The sequence below is a fragment of the Ylistrum balloti genome, unplaced genomic scaffold (genome assembly GCF_031769215.1).
Source record: "Ylistrum balloti isolate Yb309-2 unplaced genomic scaffold, AGI_CSIRO_Ybal_v1 Utg369764, whole genome shotgun sequence".
NCBI classification, from domain to species: Eukaryota; Metazoa; Mollusca; class Bivalvia; order Pectinida; family Pectinidae; genus Ylistrum; species Ylistrum balloti.
In genome coordinates, this window is record NW_026781961.1 from 362,986 (window position 1) to 375,568 (window position 12,583).

A 12,583-nucleotide genomic window follows, 5' to 3' on the forward strand; every position below is an offset into this window, starting at 1 on the left:
TACTACAGAATATTAGCAGCTTGTGTTCCAAACTAAACCCCTGCCAATGAGTGCCTCCTGGCTCTGTTTTAACCACACATAATGATTACAGTACGTAATTGTATCGTCAAACCAAACACCTAGTAACCGTGATAAACATATTGTCTTATTCTTCTCCGCCTTTTGTTTATATTGTCTCATCATCTCATCAGTCTGTGTATTGTTTTATATTGTCTTCAGTGCAATATTCACTCTCTATATCCCCTATTGTTTCTACAATATATTGTCTTCAGTACAATATTCACTCTCCGTATCACCTATTGTTTCTACAATATATTGTCTTCAGTACAATATTCACTCTCCGTATCACCTATTGTTTCTACAATATATTGTCTTCAGTACAATATTCACTCTCCGTATCCTCTATTGTTTCTACAATATATTGTCTTCAGTACAATATTCACTCCTCGTATCCTTTATTGTTTCTACAATATATTGTCTCCAGTACAATATTCACTCTCCGTATCACCTATTGTTTCTACAATATATTGTCTTCAGTACAATATTCACTCTCTATATCCCCTATTGTTTCTACAATATATTGTCTTCAGTACATTATTCACTCTCCGTATCACCTATTATTTCTACAATATATTGTCTTCAGTACAATACTCACTCTCCGTATCACCTATTGTTTCTACAATATATTGTCTTCAGTACAATATTCACTCTCTATATCCCCTATTGTTTCTACAATATATTGTCTTCAGTACAATATTCACTCTCCGTATCATCTATTGTTTCTACAATATATTGTCTTCAGTACAATATTCACTCTCCGTATCACCTATTGTTTCTACAATATATTGTCTTCAGTACAATATTCACTCTCCGTATCACCTATTGTTTCTACAATATATTGTCTTCAGTGCAATATTCACTCTCCATATTCCTATTGTTTTTTATTTGATTTGTTGTTTCTTGAAGTCAACACTAGCCATCACTCTACCAATTATAGCAGTATAAATCACCCGACTTTTACAGACACATCACTTAATCTGTGTTTTCTGTTATACTTTTGTCGCGCAGAAACCCTGTAACTGACAAATACATTTATCCTTAGGAATTACAACATCAAACAAAACATAATGCTAAATATACAGATGTAAATACTCACATATAAACATTTTGATAGACCAGGTATCCTAACCCTCAATCTAATGTCTGAAAGTTTTATAAAAACTTATATTATAAGGGTATGCTTTATCGCGGGGTGTAAAACCCTTATATTATCTCAATTTAAAGCCGACAGTAGCAACACTCCAAACATACCTCTCGTATCAAATGTTCTGTAGCAAAACGTCTGCGGTTACCGCGTTTGATGTTACACCAATTCCGGATTTTAAAATTCGAAACCTTATCGACATTTAGGAGCCAACAACATACCGATTTTGTTATCAATTGTAAATGCGTCATTGTGAAGAATTTAAGTGAACGGCTGGTGTGTTTTCCCAACTGCGTAGTTCGATTTTACTGGTTTTGTCATTTAAATGTTTAATTATGCATCTGTCTACTTAGTCATATTCTTTTCGAATTACATTGTATCCCCGAGAAGCGAGTTTTCACATCGCAAAGCAAAATACATTACTGAATATATTAGTATTTTAACATGTGTGAATACGATATATACCAAAATAGGCCCAAGTTTTCTTGTCTTTGGCATTTTAGGTTGTAATGTGTCATTGTTCTAATCTCCGTTAGTTGTGATGTATATTTTACATACAATGGGAAATGTTTTACTAGTTATGAAGCTCATGGCGAGAAAATCTGTTGTTACTTCCAGAAAAAAGCGTAAATATGAGATAAAAATTGTTGTTACGAGTTATAAAATAAAATATTAGGAGAAAAGATACAGCTAGATGAATGGAGGTAGGTATTAATATAGATGTGTGTCACTTGTAGAATATAAAGGTATGTCACTTGTAGAATATAAATGTATGTCACTTGTAGAATATATTTGTGCTAAAGACAAATTTTTGGACTATTTTTACTTCTGTTTAACCATCATTCTTTCATGTTACATGAATGTTACGTAGAAATCAGATACACATTATGACAAGTATAACAATTTAGTTCTGTGTACTTAAAGTTTCATTAAAACACACATACAATATGCGGTAGATAACCTGTGTTTATCTCCCACCTCCTTCCACACTCTTGTCCCTGTATGTAAGTCCGATACAGCACTTGTGATTTGGGGGGAGGGGAAATATTAGAAATATGTTAATTGCAATTATTTACAATCTTTTGCTAAATTTATTTTTGAAAATGTTACTTCATCAAATGAGATTTCTAATCACCCAGTTAGATAGGATGGAATTCTGTATTATCCCACTTAATTGTACATTACATATTCGTTATATCCAAACAAAATATGATTTAAGTGTCGCATATTTTACATATACAAAATGACACCCTGGATTTTTATATTGAAGCAATGGTAACATTAAAAAAATATTAGGGATGACAGAAGTAACAATATGAAAATAGAAAATTTGGGGGAAAGAAAAATCATCACAACTATACAGTTATAGTAGTCCGCGTCTGGTTGGTTTTCGTTGTAAGTAAATATTGAGATATCTAAGTCCTTGTTGGCAGAGTCCGACTTTTGCCCCAAGTCATGGCCACCAGTTTAACAAGTTTCTGACGGGCGCATAATCGAAAAAAAAACATGACTTTGACAAATAATTGTGTTTGTCTACCAGGAAATATCGTCCACTCCTCTGAGATCGAGAGATCGGTCAGCTGTGTGACACTAGGTGGCGCTATAATGGTCACTTGCGGTTTCTAGTTACGTTTACAAACACGATTGTCATTACAAGACTGAGTAAAAGGTCTTTATCATGGACTACACTGGTCCGTGAATCATCACACTCCTAGAACACCACGTGACAAACTTGTTGATATGTGAGTACATGTTATATTTACCATCGACTCCTATAAAAGTCAGGAAGTCAGTAACGTGGTTGTTACGTGGCACATTTTGCGATAAAATAGAATATTTTAGGCTAAGATTTTTATTTTAAGGAAGCTTATGGTGTAAGTGTCCCTACTTTTCCCTAGGTACACTAGCTACTATTGGAGTAAGTCATTACTATTTTGTACAGTTGTAAAAGATTATGCATTAGTATTTCTTGTTTTTTATTATTGTTCATTAAATGTTTGTGTTCATATTAATATTAGGGTCCAGTAGTACGAGTATATAAACAGTAATTACCAATATGTCATCGGAATATTGTTCATATTAATATTAGGGTCCAGTAGTACGAGTATATAAACAGTAATTACCAATATGTCATCGGAATATTGTTCATATTAATATTAGGGTCCAGTAGTACGAGTATATAAACAGTAATTACCAATATGTTATCGGAACATACTTAAAGCAAACTCAAACTCGGTGAAACGCGGCAAAATAATAAAAAATAATTGTACGGGGACCCTTGGAAAGTAAAGAATAACCCCATGTGTTTCATAAGGGTAAACGTGTTGAGCTTTATCTCTAACAATACCAGCTTGTCTGATGTTAGTGTATGTGTTATGTTTATGTACAAAAATAAACCCATGTGTTTCATAAGGGTAAACGTGTTGAGCTTTATCTCTAACAATACCAGCTTGTCTGATGTTAGTGTATGTGTTGACATGTTTATAGGATAAAACGACAACTATAATGATGACGACGATAATTGTGATGATTCGACTCAGTAATGATATATATATATATAGACCAGGAAATTAACATCGATTCTCCTGTGGTCAGCAGTGGTCTGCGGTCTGGTACTCAAGTGTGACAAACAGGAAACTGTACATCCTTGTGATAGTTATATAAAAATGACCAAAACAAATGAAGTATACAGACTCGGCTACATTATATTTCATACAAACACAATAAAGTTGTCTACATTTACAAATATAACTCACCGGTCGCAGAGTACGAAATGAATCAATTGATGATATTTTTAGTACTATCTAGAGACTTATATGAATAATGCAATATTTCGTTCAGATATCATTAAATTATCCACTGGTTTTATGTCCTTTTGTAATTAATTATGATCGACAGAACACAATTTACATAATATGAATTCATTAACAAACCCACATATACAATACGTATCTCGTTTTACATACAATAACAATCAGTTTTTAGACAGTTTAATGCTGAAAACTTACCCACGACAAGAACGAAGAAATAAACAAAATGATTAATGTTAGACTGTAAAAAAAGCCCACATCCCAGACAATGTAAAGCAGGCAGAAGACACTACTGTTATTATGTGAGGGTTGAGAAAACTGGTCATTCTCAACACTGCTATAATATGGATTTATCTTTTGCGTAATTCATACACAAGAGAGATGTGTATAGATATAAGGAATGAATTCTCAATGTGAGGTTGTAGATAGAGGGAAGAACAAATACTAAATATCTGTATAACGAACAGGTTTTATATGATTTAGGAAAGATGAATTTTTTATGTACGGATATTAATGATGAAATATGGATTAATTACTAGATATATATATATAATGTACATTTATACATATTAAAAAGTCTAAAGAGGAATTAATAAGTTATTGCAGTATGATGTGTATAGTGTAAAAATACACCAATGTTGAATTACAATTAACGATGTTTAGTGTGGGTGTGAAATCTATTCAGTGTGCGATTTATGTTTGTGTACAAGAGAGAGACGGAAAAAAGATTCTTCGACAGCAGTATAACGTGTTTGTGTGTGAAATATATCCAATCCATATTTTTGCAAATTACAGGTGTCATAAAACTCATTGTGACGTCACTTTAGATAATTAAATGACGTCACACTATCACATATGACATTGTGACGTAACAATGGAGATATAGATAGAGAGCGGACATAACTTTGATGTAGAAATGTCCGTTTTCTACCATATTTGCTAGAAAATTCGATCATGTGATTAAAAGGGTCTTAAATTGTCTCCATTGGGAATTTTGAGACTAGTTTCAAAAACTTACATATTAAATGGAAACTAGAATCCAATATGTAAGACACGTCTGTAATAATATTATTCTGACGTCACTAATACGTCACGTCTTGTGACGTCATATGATTGTCTTGGTGGTAAAAAATACGACCGCAAGTGTCTTAATAAGTCTTTCTTTAATTCATTTGAGAGTGTTCAATAAATTTCAGCAATACGGGTCACGTGATCAATAAAATTTTGCACTCGTGCCAATGTAATTGTGAATTGAGTCGTTAAAGTATTAGATATGTAGCTCGCCTAAAGGCTTGTGGCATCTTGTTATTCAGCTCGTCTATAAATTCTATATCACATCGACACTATGTAAGATCCACTCTATATATAAGATCCGTTATTATCCCCATTCCTGGTAAGAAAATATCTTTATTCTGTAGATTATGTGAATATTTTTATAAAGGTAATACAATACTGATTAAAACTAAAATGTCGACTTTCCTTATGTAACAGAACTGTACACCAATCATAGGATATGAATATGGTGTAACCTTTCTTTAATCTGAACAAGCAACATGTTGTGTTGTCGAGACTCGTGATGATCACACACGAACAACAATCGTGTGGAGTAAGATAGACTTCGCATACATTAACCGGTATCTACAAACCACAGGGGTCACTCGGTACAGTTCCACTTCATCTTTGATGAATGACACTACTGTTTCGACAAACTCCGATATATCACAGAAACAGATAAGATGCTGACACTTTTAACTGTATAAACTTCACCAGCTGGTTATTGTTGAGTTTGATTTTATAGATGTATGTAAATAATGTTTACGATATATTGGAGGTAAAGATGGCTGCGATAACCTGATTGGTTCTTACATGTGAATGTATGATTAATCACGTCATCTTGTTTTTTTTCAGAAAGTGAGATTAAAATTGATATCGTAGCATCATATTACTGAAGTATGGAAATTCCAACACCGGTACACAGTGGTACAGATTTGGTTAATGGTAGCTCACGAGTTTCCGAGTGCGGACGTTAATTGTGCATGTAACCACAAGAGGCTTGTTAAACATGGAGTTTCTAGGTATGCGTGCACTTTATTTAATAGAGTGTAATCCCACTCACATCTGTGCTGTTTCCGCTCTACAGGTGTCAACAAATATCTGTTTTCACACATATCTAGATTTGCTGACTTCGCACTTTTATCAGACTTCCTAATATCCAAACTGAAGATGGAACGAATCCAATGAATAAATCCTATAAAGATTGGAGAGGTCCGTCCGGTGTCCGAATCCCATACACTGTAGCTGTGGATGAGACAGATCCGTCCGGTGTCCGAATCCCATACACTGTAGCTGTGGATGAGACAGGTCCGTCCGGTGTCCGAATCCCATACACTGTAGCTGTGGATGAGACAGATCCGTCCGGTGTCCGAATCCCATACACTGTAGCTGTGGATGAGACAGATCCGTCCGGTGTCCGAATCCCATACACTGTAGCTGTGGATGAGACAGGTCCGTCCGGTGTCCGAATCCCATACACTGTAGCTGTGGATGGGACAGATCCGTCCGGTGTCCGAATCCCAAACACTGTAGCTATGGATGGGACAGATCCATCCTGTGTCCGAATCCCAAACACTGTAGCTATGGATGAGACAGATCCGTCCTGTGTCCGAATTCCAAACACTGTAGCTATGGATGAGACAGATCCATCCTGTGTCCGAATCCCAAACAATGTAGCTAAGGACGGGAGAGGTCCGTCCAGTGTCCGAATCCCAAACACTGTAGCTATGGATGGAACAGATCCGTCAAGTGCCCGAATCCCTCACACTGTAGCTATGGATGGAACGGATCCGTCCGGTGTCCGAATCCCTCACACTGTAGCTATGGATGAGACAGATCCGTCCTGTGTCCGAATCCCTCACAATGTAGCTAAGGATGGGACAGGTACGTCCAGTGTCCGAATCCCTCACACTGTAGCTATGGATGGGAGAGGTTTGTCCAGTGTCCGAATCTCTTTAATAAACTGTATTTTTATCAGGATAAATATCTTATTATTATCAAGAATCGTATAATGATATCAGCTTGTAGATATCTCCGGGTGATCGTCCTATGTACAATAATAATTTCAACGTTTAAATACCGTTTTATATTTACACAATAAAATATATATAATATGATAACATTTATATACAGTCTTTGATTACACTTACACTTGAACCTCTCTTTATCACTTTTGACAGCTGAACATGATGTTTAACCTCGGTAAACGGTCTAGGTTATATCTATCATCACTATGAATTATTTTAAGCGATAATAATTACACGTTATAACATAATTAATACAGTACTTTTACCTGTATTGATATGAATTAAAGATTCTGTATGGTATTATGTATAAGTTTGAGCACGAAGGAAGGCTTAACCACTATCATGAATTATGTTCCAGATTTTGTTTCGTTGCTGTGTTAATTCATCAACATCGACTCCATTTTGTTTACAATAATATTGACATGACGTCTTAAATAATTAATAAGTAAACATCATGCTATGTTAGAATAATGACAATAAACATAGCTTTAATATCCTTCCATTCCCAGCCTCAAGAACTCCCCCACTCTGACACCGCCAGACTGTATTATCAGTTATATCTGTTATTATATATAGATATGAATGGAGACACGTGTGTTTACAGGAGGGTTGATATTCTAGACCGTTTGTCTGTATGTACCGTGTGTTTACAGGAGGGTTGGTATTCTGGACCGTTTGTCTGTATGTACCGTGTGTTTACAGGAGGGCTGGTATTCTGGACCGTTTGTCTGTATGTACCGTGTGTTTACAGGACGGCTGGTATTCTGGACCGTTTGTCTGTATTTACCGTGTGTTTACAGGAGGGTTGGTATTCTGGACCGTTTGTCTGTATGTACCGTGTGTTTACAGGAGGGCTGGTATTTTGGACCGTTTGCCTGTATGTACCGTGTGTTTACAGGAGGGCTGGTATTTTGGACCGTTTGTCTGTATTTACCGTGTGTTTACAGGAGGGCTGGTATTCTGGAACGTTTGTCTGTATGTACCGTGTGTTTACAGGAGGGCTGGTATTCTGGATCGTTTGTCTGTATGTGCCGTGTGTTTACAGGAGGGTTGGTATTCTGGACCGTTTGTGTGTATGTGCCGTGTGTTTACAGGAGGGCTGGTATTCTGGACCGTTTGTCTGTATTCACCGTGTGTTTACAGGACGGCTGGTATTCAGGATCGTTTGTCTGTATGTGCCGTGTGTTTACAGGAGGGTTGGTATTCTGGACCGTTTGTGTGTATGTGCCGTGTGTTTACAGGAGGGCTGGTATTCTGGACCGTTTGTCTGTATTCACCGTGTGTTTACAGGACGGCTGGTATTCAGGACCGCTTGTCTGTATTTACCGTGTGGTTACAGGACGGCTGGTATTCTGGACCGTTTGTCTGTATCTAACGTGTATTTACAGGATGACTGGTATTGTAGTCCGTTTGTCTGTATTTACCGTGTGTTTACAGGAGGGTTAGTATTCAGGACCGCTTGTCTGTATGTACTGTGTGTTTACAGGAGGGTTGGTATTTTGGACCGTTTGTCTGTATTTACCGTGTGTTTACAGGAGGGCTGGTATTTTGAACCGTTTGTCTGTATTTACCGTGTGTTTACAGGAGGGTTTGTATTCTGGACCGTTTGTCTGTATGTACCGTGTGTTTACAGGAGGGCTGGTATTTTGGACCGTTTGTCTCTATTTATCGTGTGTTTACGGGAGGGTTGGTATTTTGGACCGTTTGTCTGTATTTACCGTGTGTTTACGGGACGGCTGGTATTCTGAACCGTTTGTCTGTATGTACCGTGTGTTTACAGGAGGGCTGGTATTTTGGACCGTTTGTCTGTATTTATCGTGTGTTTACAGGAGGGTTGGTATTTTGGACCGTTTGTCTGTATTTACCGTGTGTTTACAGGACGGCTGGTATTCTGGACCGTTTGTCTGTATTAACCGTGTGTTTACAGGAGGGCTGGTATTTTGGACCGACTGCCTGTATGTACCGAGTGTTTACAGGTGGGCTGGTATTTTGGACCGTTTGCCTGTATGTACCGTGTGTTTACAGGAGGGCTGGTATTTTGGACCGTTTGCCTGTATGTACCGTGTGTTTACAGGAGGGCTGGTATTTTGGACCGTTTGTCTGTATTTACATTTGTCTGTATTTACCGTGTGTTTACAGGAGGGCTGGTATTCTGGACCGTTTGTCTGTATTTACCGTGTGTTTACAGGAGGGTTTGTATTCTGAACCGTTTGTCTGTATTAACCGTGTGTTTACAGGAGGGCTGGTATTTTGGACCGTTTGCCTGTATGTACCGTGTGTTTACAGCAGGGCTGGTATTTTGGACCGTTTGTCTGAATTTACCGTGTGTTTACCGGAGGGCTGGTATTCTGGACCGGTTGTCTGTATGTACCGTGTGTTTACAGGAGGGCTGGTATTCTGGACCGTTTGTCTGTATTTACCGTGTGTTTACAGGAGGGTTGGTATTCAGGACCGCTTGTCTGTATGTACCGTGTGTTTACAGGAGGGCTGGTATTTAGGACCATTTGTCTGTATTTACCGTGTGTTTACAGGAGGGCTGGTATTCTGGACCGTTTGTCTGTATGTACCGTGTGTTTACAGGAGGGCTGGTATTTAGGACCGTTTGTCTGTATTTACCGTGTGTTTACAGGAGGGCTGGTATTTTGGACCGTTTGTCTGTATTTACCGTGTGTTTACAGGAGGGCTGGTATTCTGGACCGTTTGTCTGTATTACCGTGTGTTTACAGGAGGGCTGGTATTCTGGACCCTGTTTGTCTGTATTTACCGTGTGTTTACAGGAGGGCTGGTATTCTGGACCGTGTGTGTGTGTCTGTACCGTGTGTTTACAGGAGGGTTGGTATTCTGGACCGTTTGCTGTATTTACCGTGTGTTTACAGGAGGGTTGGTATTCTGGACCGTTTGTCTGTATGTACCGTGTGTTTACAGGAGGGCTGGTATTTTGGACCGTCTGTTTGTATGTACCGTGTGTTTACAAGACGGCTGGTATTCTGGACCGTTTGTCTGTATTTACCGTGTGTTTACAGGAGGGCTGGTATTTTGGACCGTTTGTCTGTATTTACCGTGTGTTTACAGGAGGGCTGGTATTCTGGACCGTTTGTCTGTATTTACCGTGTGTTTACAGGAGGGCTGGTATTCTGGACCGTTTGTCTGTATTTACCGTGTGTGTGTATTCAGGACCGTCTGTACCGTGTTTACAGGAGGGCTGTATTTTGGACCGTTTTCTGTATTTTCCGTTTGCCTGTATTTACCGTGTGTTTACAGGAGGGTTGGTATTCTTGTCTGTATGTACCGTGTGTTTACAGGAGGGCTGGTATTTGGACCGTTTGTCTGTATTTACCGTGTGTGTGTTTACAGGAGGGCTGGTATTTTGGACCGTTTGCCTGTATGTACCGTGTGTTTACAGGAGGGCTGGTATTTTGGACCGTTTGTCTGTATTTACCGTGTGTTTACAGGAGGGCTGGTATTCTGTACCGTTTGTCTGTATTTACCGTGTGTTTACAGGAGGGTTGGTATTCTGGACCGTTTGTCTGTATGTACCGTGTGTTTACAGGAGGGCTGGTGGACCGTTTGCCTGTATTTACCGTGTGTTTACAGGAGGGCTGGTATTTTGGACCGTTTGCCTGTATGTACCGTGTGTTTACAGGAGGGCTGGTATTTTGGACCGTTTGTCTGTATTTACCGTGTGTTTACGGGACGGCTGGTATTCTGAACCGTTTGTCTGTATGTACCGTGTGTTTACAGGAGGTATTTTGGACCGTTTGTCTGTTTGGACCGACCGTGTGTGCTGTGTACAGGATTCTGGACCGTTTGTCTGTATTTACCGTGTGTTTACAGGAGGGAACTGGTTTGTCTGGACCGTGTGTTTGTCTGTATTTACCGTGTGTTTACAGGAGGGCTGGTATTTTGGACCGTTTGTCTGTATTTACCGTGTGTTTACAGGAGGGTTGGTATTCTAACCGTTTGTCTGTATTACCGTGTGTTTACAGGAGGGCTGGGTATTGTCTGTATTTACCGTGTGTTACAGTCTGGTATTCAGGACCGGTTGTCTGTGTGTGTTTACAGGAGTCTGTATTTACCGTGTGTACAGGAGGGTTTCAGGACCGCTTGTCTGTATGTACCGTGTGTTTACAGGAGGGCTGGTATTTAGGACCATTTGTCTGTATTTACCGTGTGTTTACAGGAGGGCTGGTATTCTGGACCGTTTGTCTGTATTTACCGTGTGTTTACAGGAGGGTTTGTATTCTGAACCGTTTGTCTGTATGTACCGTTTGTTTACAGGAGGGCTGGTATTTTGGACAGTTTGTCTGTATTGATCGTGTGTTTACGGGAGGGTTGGTATTCTGGACCGTTTGTCTGTATTTACCGTGTGTTTACAGGAGGGCTGGTATTCTGGACCGTTTGTCTGTATTAACCGTGTGTTTACAGGAGGGCTGGTATTTTGGACCGTTTGCCTGTATGTACCGTGTGTTTACAGCAGGGCTGGTATTTTGGACCGTTTGTCTGTATTTACCGTGTGTTTACCGGAGGGCTGGTATTCTGGACCGGTTGTCTATATGCACCGTGTGTTTACAGGACGGCTGGTATTCTGGACCGTTTGTCTGTATTTACCGTGTGTTCACAGGAGGGCTGGTATTTTGGACCGTTTGTCTGTATCTAACGTGTATTTACAGGATGACTGGTATTGTAGTCCGTTTGCCTGTATTTACCGTGTGTTTACAGGAGGGCTGGTATTCTGGACCGTTTGTCTGTATGTACCGTGTGTTTACTGGAGGACTGGTATTCAGAACCGCTTGTCTGTATGTGAATATATAGTCATGTATAATCTGTATGTCTGTAATGTGGGTTATATATACAGTCCTTGAATGTATTGTACTTTCACTCGTATATTTCTATATCTTGAAAATCGCAAAGTGAAAATGTGTACTTGTCGAGGAACCTTACTGATCGAAGGGAGAGCACTGCGAATGAGTTTCTGGAATCCAAGACTGATGATGTGTGAATTGATCACTGACCATGGCCCGGTAATATCAATTAGATATAGAATGAAAAATAATACTGAATGTTGACTACGACCAAACAATATCAATTAAATCTAGAATGAAAAATAGTTATGAATGTTAACTGTTACCACACATTTTCAATGTCAATCCCTCCCATTATAGCCAACAGAACAGAGGCTATAATTATGTCACAGAAAGTAAAAGTACGATCGTGACATTAATGAAAAAATTATATGAAAACGTTCCAGAATTATCCAACACAATTTTAAACATATAGCTGCGAAATAAACAATTATAGATTCTACTGGCAGTATTTCAGTATCACTGAACCATAATTACCAATATTCGATACTTGATATCACCATAATCCTTACTGAGTGTAGGTTTCCTATTTTCGACCCAATCATTTCATTAAATAGACTTTTAGACTATTGGTGTAAGTACGAGAAATAACTGTGTCCCTCTAAGCCTGAATTACTTTTGTTTTCA